The sequence below is a fragment of the Nelumbo lutea genome, chromosome 1 (assembly GCF_056320005.1).
Source record: "Nelumbo lutea isolate HS-2025 chromosome 1, American lotus-T2T, whole genome shotgun sequence".
Lineage (NCBI taxonomy): Eukaryota > Viridiplantae > Streptophyta > Magnoliopsida > Proteales > Nelumbonaceae > Nelumbo > Nelumbo lutea.
The window spans coordinates 107,347,121-107,361,714 of NC_142684.1; the positions used below are offsets into that span (position 1 = coordinate 107,347,121).

Genomic DNA, 14,594 nt, shown 5'->3' on the forward strand with positions numbered 1-14,594 from the left:
GGGTAGATGGGGGGGAAAGAGAGAGGGATAAGAGGCCTCCGGTAAATCGTTGGTTTTAAGGAGAATTTGGATTAGCTGAATTCTCTCCCCCATCCACCCGGCGGTGACTTAACTTTCTAGACTGACGACGATGACAGAGGAGCAGGGTAAATCTCGACTAAGGTGAATCAGATCAGAAAATGGGAGGGGGTTGTCACTGTTAACTCCCGCTGCTACCGCTGGTCTCGATCGTATTTCGGCCTGGGTTCACTGCTTGCTGCTGCTGTGCTTCGTCTTGAACAGGGGAATGTTCCAGATCTCGGAAGTGACGAAGCAGAGAACGGAAGAAGAAGAAAAGGGAGGGGAAGACAAGAGAGAGAGAGAGAGGATGAGAGGATGAGAGGCTAGAGGTGGAGGTCTGAAATAGGAGAGAATCCACCGCTGGTTCACTGCCGCTGTCAAGGGAGAGGAGAGGACGCTGTTAAGTAACGGCGTGAAGCATCCTCACATGCTTCAACCGTTTACACGACGTGTGGTGCATCCTCCAATTGCGCGAACGGTGCCCTGACGGAGGTTGCTTGGACTGAAGCCGAACTTGTTCGAAAGGAGTTTGCATTGACTGAAGCTGATCTCAAGCTTTGGTGGGATAATTGCATTAAAAGCATGTTCACATGATTTTAATTATCTGATCTGGGCTTATCTCTCGAACTCCCTTTATGCTTGCTTAGGAATACAACATGATCAAAAGATGACAGCTCAACATTAGACATGTTAATGGGCCAGGCCGGGGTGAATTTGGGCCAGGCTTTTACTCATCATTAATGGAAATATGCTAGGCTTGAGCCCGAGCCAGACCTGACCCAATAAAAAAAATTACAATTTTTCCTATTCAAATTAGAATTAAAAATTCATATGGTTCTTTTTTTCCTATTTAAATGAACAATGGGCCTACAAGATGGTTTTTTTTTCATTTCTTTTATGTTTTAAAACACATTTTTATATTCCTAAATCAAAAAATTTATTCAAATGGACATAATCACATAACCCATTTTAAGTCTAATTTTATGTCGGGTCGGGCCGGGCTCGGGCCTGGCTATTTTGACAAAACCCAAGCCTAGCTCGAATTTATTGCAGGCTAGGCTTTTTGGCCCGAGTTTGAGCCCACGGGCCTAAAAACATGTTCAAGCCCGTCCGGGGGCCGGGCCGGCCATCGGGCCACCCAGCCCATGAACAGGTCTACTCAACATGACCAGCCTACAGAGGAACAATCTCAGGTACCCAACCACCCCGAGCAAAATTGACTTCGGAGCAAGCTCACTTGGGGCGAGATCGACTCGGTACTAGACTACAACAAGAGCAACCCGATGCCAAGGCACTTCGGCATTCAACCCAGTTCGGGACTTAAAGACATTAGTCTGGGGATACCGGTACGCCACTATGTGGTGATCCCGAAGATCCCTCCGGCGGTTCTCGGACTTCACGGGATCACGCCGCGTAACAGCCAACATTATCTCCCTCGACCAATCCGGGCAGACTCGATAAACCCTATCAGTTACCCCCCATTAATGCGGAAGCGGATCTCATCGTGACGAGGATCCCGAAACCACTTCACGAAACCCGCGAGGACTCCATTATATAAGGGCTCCACCCCCCGAGGTGCAAGGTATGCGTGATTTTCCTACTTTCAAGCTCTCTACTTTCAAAGCAATTTCAGCTTGGTACTAGCCTACTGACTTAAGCATCGGAGCGACCTCGCTGGGTTAGCATCCCCGGGTTCTCTGATATCCTTGCAGGTTTAGTCCTCCGTCCGTCTAGAAGCCAGATCACCTCCAATTGGGAGCAGCTAGATCACGCTACATCAGGTTCTAGGTCTCAACAACCACCCTATAGGTCTAGTCTTTAGTGGCAAGCTAGATGGTTTCTTCATTTTCTTTGAGTGGCAAGCTAACTGGCATCCTCATTTTCTTTTGAGTTGGCAGTTCATAAATGACAATTTTACATTATTATGTTGTCAACTTGTTAATTCCTTCTACATTTAAATTAGGAAAAATTCCCAATTACTACTTGTACTTTGGGCCTAGAGTCACTTTGGTCTCCCAAACTTTAAAATGAGATAATTCAGTACCTAAAGTTTCAAAACGTGATAATCCAATATCTACTGTTAATTAGTAGTTAATCAGTCGTGAAGTGGCATTGAAAAGGACACAAATGCCCTTCAAGTGTTATTTAATTTTCTTTATCAACCATTTAAATGTTAACAAAAAATTAACAATCCCAAATCCTTGCCTTTTCCATTCAAGAAAGTTGGGGTCACGTTTGAGTGGACATTCTGGTGACCCCAACTTTCTTGAATAGAAGAGGCAATGATCTGAAACTGTTAATTTTTTTGTCAATTTGGATGGTTGATAAAGAAAATTAGATGACACTCAAAGGGTATTTTTGTCTTTTTCAAATGCCACTTAACGCCTGGTTAATAGCTAATCAACAACAGGTACTAAATGTTATGTTTTGAAAGTCCGGATACTGCATTATCACATTTTAAAGTTTGGGGACCAAAGTGGCACTAGGCCCAAAGTATAGGGTACAAATCGAGAATTTTCCCTTTAAATTATGAATTAACCTCATTTATAATTATTTGGCCTAGCATAAATCTGGGGCTTGGTTCTTGGGTCTAGCCTAAAGTAGTCAGCTTACTGCCTTGATAATTAAGCTGTAAAAAGGATTGGGTCGAACTCAAATCAGGTATATCTGAATCTGATCTGAAGATCCTATGGTATTTCATAGATGGTGATTCTAATCTGAGTCCAATCTTTTGTAATATCAAGAACCAAGTGTATTAGGGTCCTTGTGGGTTTAAGCCTTTTTCAGTTGGACTTCTAACATTTTACTATTTAACCTTTTCTTCCATTGTTCCACAAAACTCTTAAAGAGGAGCTGACCTTTCCTTCTTTGCTGGAGGTTTAACTTGGGCGGGCTTGGGTTGTTCTTTTGTTAAAATTTGAATAAGCCCAGCCCATAGGCCCGAGCCCGATGAAGCGTCAAATGCTAACTCGGGTTCCCGAGTTGCACCCTAATTCTTTGCAACAACAAGATCTGTTTGGAAAAATGGTCAAATAACACTGCCCTTCCCTATTTGGCAATGCAAATAACAAATTACAAAATTGGACACCCAAAGATTTGAATACACACCGTTAGTTAAGCAAAACCCATTTTTCGATTATTCGTTCTCTTCTCCCTCTCCCCTCATCCACCCGACGGCAACTTAACATCTATTACCGCTGGCGACAAACAACCATCATCCGCGGATGGATCAACCTCAGGAAGAGGTTGCTGCTTGAAGCCTTTTGCAGGTGGAACTTGATGCTTGCGTCGCCGTCAAAGACTTGGCACAGGTGGGTGTCGACGTCTAATGAGTCAATGCCGGTGAGTGAAGCCAGGTGCTGCAAGATTGAGTCTAGAGGGATGGTCTTGGGACAGTGGGCTGGCGGTGTAGAGAGTTGTCGGTGAGTGAATACATGTGTCGTCGGCTAACAACTCTCTATTGCAATGGAACTGGAAAAATACCCTAATATAAGATGGGAGACCAGAAGAGGAAACGAGGTCGAAAGCCCAAGAAACCAGCTGTTGAAACTATATATGGACCTCCAAATGAACAATAGCGAAGTCACTTCATTGAGCCACCACCCCAATTGGGAAAATGTAGTCAAGGTCGTCCCTTCCATGGATGCGGTTGTTAAGGTGTTTTGTGTTCACACGGAGCCCAATTTCTCACTCCCATGGCAACAAAAGTGGTAGTACAGTTCCAGTAGTAGTGGCTTCATTATTAGTGGGCGGAGGGTATTGACGAATGTGCATTTTGTGGAGCATCACACCCAGGTGAAGCTCAAGAAATGGGGGTCTAACACCAAGTATTTGGCGACAGTGTTAGCCATTGAGACTGAGGAGTAGAACTTTGCATACAGAGAGTTGCTAATCGGGGGCATGCATCTAGGTGCAGAGACCCTGCCAGACTACTCTGGCAGGCGGAACTTGATGCTTGCGTCAAGTTCCGCCGAAGACTTGACGCAAGCATCAAGTCTTGGGGAGTGAAGTCAGGTGCTGCAGTATTGAGTCCACAGAGGGATGATCTTGGGGCTGTGGGTTGGCGGTGCGCCGCTAGCAACCGAAGGCCTGATTTGCTCTTCCTCCTTGTCGATGAGGCCGCCGCCTTTGTGGCAGGAGTCTAAGATGATGGTGAAGCTTGTTCCCTTTGGCAAGTGATTCACAAGGTGTCGGAAATCGACATTTGTTGAGGAGTTACAGTTAGTCATGTTTGTCACCAGCAGTAATGGTTGTTAAGTCGCCGCTCAGTGGATGGGGGGAGAGACAGGGAGAAGAGACCTCTGATAAATCATTGGTTTTAAGGAGAATTCGGATTAGCTGAATCTCCCCCATCCACCCGACGGTGACTTAACTAACTAGACCGATGACGATGATAAAGGAGTAGGGAAAATTTCGACTAGGGTGAATCAGATCAAAAAATGGGAGGGGGTTGTTGCTGTTGAATTCCCGCTGCTGCCGCTGGTCCCAATCGTATTTCAGCTTGGGTTCACTGCTTGTCGCTGCTGTGCTTCGTCTTTAACAGGAGAGTGTTCCAGATCTCGGCAGTGACGAAACAGAGAAAGAAGAAGAGGAAAAGGGAGGGGAAGACGAGAGAGAGAAAGAGAGAGGATGAGAGGCTAGAGATGGAGGTCTGAAATAGAAGAGAATCCACTACTGGTTCACCGCTACTGTCAAGGGAGAGGAGAGGACGCTGTTAAGTAATGGCGTGAAGCATCCTCGCATGCTTCAATCGTTTACACAAATTGGAGGACGTGTGGTGTGCAAAGGGTGGCCGATCTCAGGCTTTGGTGGGATAATTGCATTGAAAGCATGTTCACATGATTTAAGTATTTGATCTGGGCTTATCTCTCGAACTCCCTCTATGCTTACTTTGGTGGAATTCAGTCCCAGGTCTCAACAACAACCGTCTAGTCTTTAGTGGCAAGCTAGCTAGTTTTACATTATTAAGAAAATTTTCTTTGAGTGGTAAGCTAGCTGGCATCCTCATTTTATTTTGAGTTGACAGTTCATAATTGAAAATTTTACATTATTATGTTATTAACTTGTTAATTCCTTTTACACTTAAATGAAAATTTTCTGATTAGTATCTTGTATTTTGGGCTTAGTGTTACTTTGATCCCAAATTTTAAAATGCAATGATTCAGTACCTAATCTTTTAAAATGTAACAATCAAGTATCTACCGTTAATTAATTGTTAATCATTAAGTGGCATTTGAAAAAGACACAAATGTCTTTCAAATGTTATTTAATTTTCTTTATTAACCATCTAAACGTTGACAAAAAATTAACAATCCCAAATCCTTGCCTTTTCCATTCAAAAAAGTTGGGGTCACGTTTGAGTGGACATTCTGGTGACCTCAACTTTCTTGAATATAAGAAGCAAGGATCTGAAACTGATAATTTTTTTGTCAATGTTTGAATGGTTGATAAAGAAAATTAGATGATACTTAAAAAAACATTTGTCTTTTTCAAATTTATATGTTTTGAAAATTTAGGTATTGGATCATCACATTTATAAAATTTATAGATGGTAATTTTAACCCAAATCTATTAATGATGTTAGGTATCCCAATCTGATGGGGTCCAATTTAAATTTTAAAGATTATAATAAATTATCAGAAAACAGTTTATATAAAAAACAAAAAGTACAAATATTTTTTAAGTATTTTCATCATATATATTAATATTTAATATATACATGTATTTTTATAAAAATCACAAAAATACAATATAAACATATATCCAAAATTTATTTTAATTTTTAATCAGATGCTATTATCTGATCCAAAAATCAATAAGAGTCATCCAAATCGAACAAAATTATGATTGGATTCGGATCGAATCATGATCTATCCATTTACACCCCTACAACAAAACCTCATTTTGACGGGACGTGACTCACCTGGACAGGGCTGATGATCTGAAAAATGGTTTACCTTAGGCTTCTGTATTTGTGGTAGGAAGGCTCACCGAGACCTTTATGCGATTTGTCTCTGATCCAGTCTCAGTTTGGTGCTTTTCCAGTTTGCCTGCTCACGAGTGATCTGAATTTCATACTTCTTGTAAGTATGAAGTTAACCTCTGTAGTTGCACAGAAGAGAAAAACCCCTGTAATGCCTATACAGTAGCTATTGTGTTCTTTCTTGGACCAACTTGGGCCCATCTCTCTCTCTCTCTAATGCCTATACAGTAGCCAAGATGTTAATTCCCCCAAATTTTCCTTTTAACAGATGAAAAAAGATATATGATCTTAAACGGTGAAAGCGCCATTAAAAGCAAGTTCACGTACTTCATGAATCGGATTAGACAGAGTTCCTCTCACGGGGACAGGCACTCAATAATCTTAACTTTGCCTTCATCTCCTGGGCGGCGTGGAACGGAGATCACACTGATAGTCTGGAGTCGTACAGCTTTTAAACAACCAAAAGCACAATAATACATAGACCATACAAATTATTACGTCATGGACCATAGACAACAATGAATATATCTGATGCCACCATGGAACTCTATCAGGGGTTTTATTCATCATCTCCTTTAGAAACTTCTCAGTGTGTCAAACTGTCAATATGGGGTGTTTTACATGATTAAATATATACTTTTAAGAATCGTAAAACAAAGCTGAAGTTAAAAGGTTAGCCTAAGCCAAAGAACCAGCTTGATCAGTTGATCTTTAACTCCTTAATTTGAACTTTGAAGCAGGTTGTTTGAAGCTTTAAGAATCTCAATGACTATCATCATCCTATGGTAAGTCTTGGTCCTAATTGTTTAGTGACACCCTGATCAACAAGAGTTGTAGGTGAGGGGTGAGTTTTAGAGTACCTGTCAACTTTGAGCTTGGTAGATGCATTTGGTGGAGAAGGGTAGTGCCCCAAAGCCCATTCCATGATTCCATTTGTTTTGTGTGCCTATAAGACTAGATGGTGTGGATAAATGAACCAAAAGGTTGTCCTTTTATGGCTAGTGATTAAAAATTTGGATATGGGGCCAGGGGTCCATCAAACTATATATGGCTTTATAATTTAATAGTGGGGACCTATGTGATGCAGTTTTGTTAAGCAAAAGCTAAATAATAGAAACACATAAGAGTATATAATTGTTTTGTATTTTAATTTTTAAATAATTAATAATTATTTATATTTTATATATAACTTTAATATTTTTTATAATTCAAAATTAGCAATAATTAATTTTAGTTAGGGTTGTTCATCAAGACGATGAAATTGATCAACCCAACCCAACTTGACCCAAGTTGGTTGGTTTTGTAGTATTTCCAATCGGCTTTGGTTCAGCAAACCCAACCAAGTTGGATCAATTTTGGTTTAGCCATTTGTAAACCAACCAAAACTAAACTAACCCGATGTATTAGTGTTTTAAATATAATTTTTTAAAATGGGAAAGTGGGAAAGTTCCCATATTTCTTAACCTAAAACATTGTACATCGTAAATATAATTTTATAAATTATTTTTTAATAATACCAATATAATTTTTTAATTTAAATTTCATTTTTAAGTTTAAATATTTTGAACTGACTAATTAAATTGAAAATTGACCCAAATCAATACAACCCAGGTTGGTTGGTTTTCGACAATGGTCAATTGATTTCGAGTGACCAACTCCCCAACCTGACCAAGTTGATTTAATTGACCATAAAGCCAACAACTGAACCGAACCAACCCTAGAACACTCCTAATTTCAGTTAAATTAATAGTTTAAATTCTAATAAACAACAATAGTTTTATCACCAATAACTATTAAAAATTTATAGCGAAAACACACAATTATTGAAAATAAATTTATAACAAAATTACAATAAATAACTAACAAAATACAATAATTCTAATAATAACAAAATTACAATAAATACAATGAGTACAATAAATTAAATTTAAAAAGTTAAATAAGAGTAGTTTAATCTCCTATAATTATTGAAAATTTTCTGTTAAATAAAAAACAAAAATAGATTTATAGATAATTGTTGAAAATATATTTATCAAAAAATACAACAAATAATTTCTGAAAATACAATAAATACTAATTATAGTATATATAATTTTTCTAGATTTATTAATTGATATAAGTGAAATTAGTTATTTACAATTTTTAAAATATTAAGTATTTATTGAATTAAAGAAAAATTTTAAATTTATTATATAATTTCATTATTTTAACTATTTATAATTTAGTTATGTTAAACATTTCATTATTTAAAATATTTATTAATTTAAATATTTAAGTAATATGTAAAATATTTAAAATTTTTGTTATTTGAATTTTACTTATTTTAAAGTAATTACATAATATTAAATATTTTGTTATATAATTATTTAGTTATTGAAATATTTAAATAATATTTATTTTTAATGTTAAATTTTTATTATTTGAATAACATTGAGTTGAATAATCCATTAAATTATAATTTATATTGTTAGTACATAATTTTGTGATAAATTTTGTAAAAATATAAAATTATTAAAATCTATTATAATTATTCTTTGTGCTTTTAATAAACATTTTAAAGTTATTATATAATTTTGATATAATATTTAAATAATTCATAAATTTTTCAATTCAAACTCTCTTTAAATACATCTATCGGGTTCGGGTTCAATTGGGTTGCTTGAGGGGTCAACCCTAAGTCCCTAACCCAACCTGAAGTAAAGTCAGGTTCTCAAATTTTAACCCTAACACTAATTCAAACATCAACCCGAGCCGACCCAAACCTTCTTCTTAGAGTTGGGTTCGGGCTAACCCAACCCAAGTTGCAGCCTTACCTTTAATGTATTGTTGGGGGCTTGGGGCACTATCTTGGCCCAATCTTACACAAGATGGGGCCACATAAATACATTAAAGGTCAAGATTTCACGGTTTTAGTTCAGGTCAAAACTGCGTTATAGAAAAAAAATAGATTGCCAGTGAAATTTGATAAATTTTCATTAGGTAGTGCACACCTTTGTACAAGGTGTAAATACATGAGATCCGGAGTGGTATAATACACCATTGTATTTCTCTTTTGAGTGGGTGATACTCCCTCTTGTAATTCTCTTCTGCTTAATTCTGATTTATCTCTCGGTGAGATTATTGTAAACCTAGATTTTACAGGTGAATAAAGTTGGCCTCATGCCGACTGGTGTAATAAAATACACCATTAGGATTAGGACAAGGGCTAAGTTTGGGAGGTCCCATCTTGAGTTTGATAGAGTAACGTCAAGATAGAGCCCCAACAATAAATCATGAAATTGAATTTGGGTGTATTGCTGACTGACTACTGAGATCTTATGATATCTGGGAACTAGATTCGTTCACAGACCGGGCTTTGCATGGGTTTGGCTTTACACTATTTTCCATTCAAATTTTGAGAAAAACCTAAGTTCGAGCCCAGCCCATGAATACATGTACAGGTAACAGGGACAGAGCTGCCTCAATTAGCTGCTGCACCTACAAGGCTACAAATAATAACTTAAAGGGCCGGGTGTTCACTAAGTCTAAGTGATCCATATAATGTTTTCTTTATGCATTTTGCATGGCAATAAGTCATTTACCCACAAGGTGTGAAGATTGGTGATTGATATAGTCCATGTGCTCGTTCATGGTAATTAATTAATGTGGGATGGCTTTTATATCGGTGTCTTCTCTATCCATTTGGCTGAAGGAGAGAGAGAGGGAGAGAGAGAGATTGGAATTAACCAATTAGATAAGGTATCACTCCATGTGCAACTTATGGCAGACATGCATGCATCCCGACAAATTAAAGGATCCATGCTCCATGGGAACTGAGAGAAGTACTTGTTTGGAGGATAACGAAATCCATTTCCTGTTTGCAGTAGCGCCTTTATGCCCTCCAATCCCCTTCCATCTAAACGTCTTTTGGTTGGGCAAATGTACATCCATCCATGGATCAAGGCGAAGTTGATGGGGGCGAGTATATATCCCTACACACTTACATACTACACACTACACACTACACACACGCCACGCCAAATTTGTCCAACACTTTAGTCATATCCACTTGTTTCCCCTCATTCTGATAGTCTGATAGGATAGGATAGGTGTGAACGTGTGATAATTATTGGCATTTGGCCACTGCTGATCGGGCTACCTATCTTCATTTCTTCACCCCATCTTGTGCCTTCCTCTCAAAACTCAGAATTCCGCCTGAGATTAATAAGTCGTCTCCTCTATATCTATCCCAAGGCCACCAAAACTGTACATTTCTCTAGGCCGAAAAAATATATATATATATATATATATATCAATCAGCTAACAAGCCCATCTCCTTGATTATCCGGATTGAATAAAAACCCATCCTGGTCCAGTTTTAGGCCCATGAATGGGTCCATTCTCCAATGTCGGGTACCCGGGTATGGAAGTAGATATCCGTTTACATACACCCTCTAAAGTTGAGACAGATAGAGATTGTTGATTGAGATGATTCAGAAACGGATTGGATAACTGATCGTGATAATTCAGCCCATGCCCACGTGGCTATGGCTATCTGCAAGGAGAAGAGACAGACCACCGCCACCATGAATTATAAAAATCAAACAACTATAACAAAATAATGTGTACAACAACAAGTGAACCACCCACCATTGTTACACTGGTTAGCACATTCTTTTGGAGGGGACTACAAAGAATAACAATGCTTGATTAATTAAATTTTGAAAGTAAGATAGAAAGAAAGAAAAATAGGTCCCCCCACGTTTTGGACTGCCGTAGACGCCAACCAAATACCTCTTTCCTCCCGTTGATGCTTTTGCGTCCTGACTCCTGAAAGCCAGGCCAAGCCAAACCAGCTTCGGATCTTCTTGTCCTTTTGTCCTTATAGCGATGCATACACCAATCTCAGGACTCGGATCCAAACGGGATCCGCCCATTTACATTTACATTTACATGGTAGGTTCAAGTTCGGACCCCTCACTGGAGGGACCCACATCTCTTCCTCATTTTCCGTACATCATGGCCTCATCCTCAATGGCCCACACAATATCAAAGCCTGGGGCCCTTCATACCAATCTTATACGTACATCCTACCATGTATTGGAAACATCTTATCATTGACGGGAGGAGCAGATCCCGTTCCCACAATATAACATCCCAACTCAGTATCGTCATCCCCATCCGACCTCACACTTGTGAGCTTGATTTAGTTAATGTACGCTTTAGCATAAAGGCGTTAGGGAGGTCCGAACTGGGGGGGGAGAGGAAGGCAGGACAATTCACGATTCAATAACTAATAACTTGTTAGTTATTGCTCTGCAACCGACACAGATACAGAAACCATCTTCAAACCACAAGTTCACGTGTATCATCAATTCTATGGTCCCTGTCTCACCAAATCACCACATGCCCAGAATTCAATACATTACCTTTAGTTTCTTTACCATAATTGCTTGGTTTCACGTCAAAATGATTTCATTTATTTTCTTTTCTTCTACTCTATTCATGTACAGTACAATTTGCACGTGCCACTCAACTAAAGTGAAAATTATTCGAATGTGTCATGTCCAAATTTTAGTTGAGTTTGAGAAATGAGAAACAAGGAAATACCAAAAGTTTCATTACTTAACTTCCATAAAACCCATACTTAGATGACGTGACATCCACCCCATGTGTTATTATTTAGATAATTCTTGGACAATAACTTGCTTAACATCTCTCTCGTCGACGTCGCATCTCACGGAATTGTTTATCATTTATTACATACCCCCACCCACCCCCGAATTTGATAATCTATAATCTATTTTATCTTAAGCCACATGGGCCGGACGCGTTGAAAATGAATCCAAGAAAATTTCTCTCAGCTTATCTCACGGTTTCACGTTTTTGTATGCATGGAATTATGGACCAATATTAAAATCTTGGATTGGAAGAGCTTGCCTCCCTCCCTGTGTCTTATAGGTCTCTGGTATATTCGAGTATTTCCTCCCTCCCTCTCTCTCTCTCTTAATGATATTTTCTTATAAAGCGCAAAGACTAAAGGGTACTGATACTGTTGGAGACTTAACAAATTTATTCTATTATATTCTTTGATAGATGAGAACATTTATTGCTTTCGCCGCTCTCGTTCTACCACCTCGCTTTGGAGTTTGAACCTCTCGCTCTTCTTAACTCCTTTTTCTTTCCTCCCGAGCTTCCAAAGTAGCAGCACTGTTGTCGCCCCGTCTCTTTCTCTCTCTCTCTCTCTCTCTCTCTCTCAGAAGTGTAAGTATCTCATTCTCATCTCAAACTAGTAATAAATGGGTTATCTCTCCTGCAAAGCTGAGTCTTCCATCATCAGTTGCGATCCCTACAACTGGGACAGAAGGAAGAGATCAGAAATCTGTAAAAATGAACCCACTAAAATCCGACACTTCTCCTACGCCGAGCTGGAGTCCGCCACCGGAGGTTTCTCCCCGGATTCATTTCTTGGTAAAGGTAGCCATGGCAGTGTCTACAGAGCTGTTCTTGACGATGGTAAGCTCGTTGCTGCTGTTAAGAAGACAATGACGTGGGCTGGAGCCACGCTTCAAGGTGGGGACTTCAACAACATGAACAACCATCCCGTGGACAACGAGATCGAAGTCCTTTCCAGAATTCGAAGCCCTCGTCTGGTGAATCTGCTGGGATTCAGTGTTGATGCAAAAGAGAAGAAGCTTCTCGTCGTTGAGTTTATGAAGAATGGATCTCTTTACGATCTCCTACACGCAAAACCTCGACCGCCCGGTTGGGCTAAGCGAATCCGGTTCGCCTTGCAGACCGCGAAGGCGATCGAGACTCTGCATTCTTCGAACCCGCCGGTTATTCACAGGGACATTAAGTCGTCAAACGTCCTCGTCGACGGAAACTGGAATGCCAGGCTGGGGGATTTTGGGTTGGCCTTGAGGGGACACGTTGAGGACGTAAAGATCAGATGTACGCCTCCCGCCGGCACTTTGGGCTACCTCGACCCCGGCTACGTTTTGCCGGAGAATCTCAGTACCAAGAGCGACGTCTTCAGTTTTGGGATTCTGTTGTTGGAGATCATCAGTGGCCGAAACGCCATTGATGTGAACTACAGCCCGCCCTCGGTGGTTCATTGGGCCTTACCACTTATCAAGCAGTTTGAATTTGCTCTGCTGTTCGATCCCCGGATCGGGCCGCCCGGGGACCCGTCTGTGATGAGACAATTAGCGGTTCTGGCGGCACGATGTGTCGGGTCGACGGCCGAAAAGAGGCCGTCTATGGCGGAGGTGGTTGAGTGTCTACAAACTGTTAGCAAGAAAGTGCCTTCGGCAGTTTGGAACAATCTCAGGAAGCGGGTAAAGAAGACATCTCCAGCAATTGACCGAGAGGTGTCTGATGATGGGAAAGAAGAGGCTGTCGTCAAGACCTCCAAATCTGGGAGCAGAGCTTCGTCGTTGAGGAATACAAAAGTATCCAGTGTTCCGCCCGCTATGGGTTCAGTGAAAGAAGCAATGGGTTCGATTGGTGCTGTTGCTGAGGAAATCGGGCAAGAAGCATTTAGTTCGGTCAGTGTTGTAAGTGAGAATTTCGGGCGAGAAGCAATTAGCTCCGTCGATGCTGTTCCTGTTGGTGACGGTGAGTATTCAGGGCGAGAAGCAGCAAGTACTTCAAGTGGTGCTGTTAGTGAGGATTTTGGGCGAGAAGCAGCAAGTACTTCAAGTGGTGCTGTTAGTGAGGATTTTGGGCGAGAAGCAGCAAGTACCTCAAGTGGTGCTGTTAGTGAGGATTTTGGGCGAGAAGCAAGTACTTGGGTTGCTGCTGGTGGTAGTTGCATGCAACCTAAATCAACTGGTTCAGTTGATACAAGGAAAATGGGCTCTTCTAGTTATCAGGTTGCGCTGGTCCAAAGGAAATCAAGTTTGGCTCTGAGTATGCCTCATGCCATGAGATTGTTGAACAAGTCGAGGCTGTTGCAAACCTCAGGATTAGTACGGGGTGGGGAAAGAAGGTTGGTGTTTCAGCTGGTGAAAAATCCTCAGTTTAGGGGGCTGGGTCACCTGGGTGTGTCGAGATTGGTAGTACGCGTGCAGAAAGTTTCCCAGAAGAAGATACTCGATAAGAAGCGATCGATATAGGTCTCGATTGGAAATTTGAAGTAGAGTTAATTGAAGAATGACTGCTTCATCTGTATAATATACTTCCAAGCTGGCACATTGATTGGGTAATTCAGTTTCATCACAGCAATTTCCTGTAAATTTAATCCTTTTATGTATTTTCCCCTTAATACAATTTATCTCGAAGTGCTGCCTTTTCAATTCTTCCATTATTTACAACATCTATGCCCTCAAGATCTTCACAAGCAAAGGTTTAATTGAAATGGAAAAGAAACACACACACATACAAGAGTTGTTTGTACTTAATCTCTATGTAAATCAATTACATGGAAAGAGCTATGTAGCAACCTGCGCAAGATAGCTTCTTTTACATGAAGGGAAGGAAAAAGAAAAACAGAGTTGGTATTAGACATTTCACATCATCATCATCTAAGCCTTGTCCCAACTATCATGTCATATGATCATATCATATC

At 40.1% G+C, this 14,594-nt stretch overlaps 1 pseudogene across 1 annotated transcript; it reads left to right on the forward strand.

Moving 5' to 3' along the window:
* Positions 1–11,862: 11,862 nt before the first annotated feature.
* Positions 11,863–14,322, forward strand: LOC148876655 (serine/threonine-protein kinase-like protein At3g51990 pseudogene; annotated as a pseudogene). Its single transcript, XR_016109498.1, has one exon. The product of XR_016109498.1 is annotated as a serine/threonine-protein kinase-like protein At3g51990 pseudogene (transcript).
* Positions 14,323–14,594: the final 272 nt, after the last annotated feature.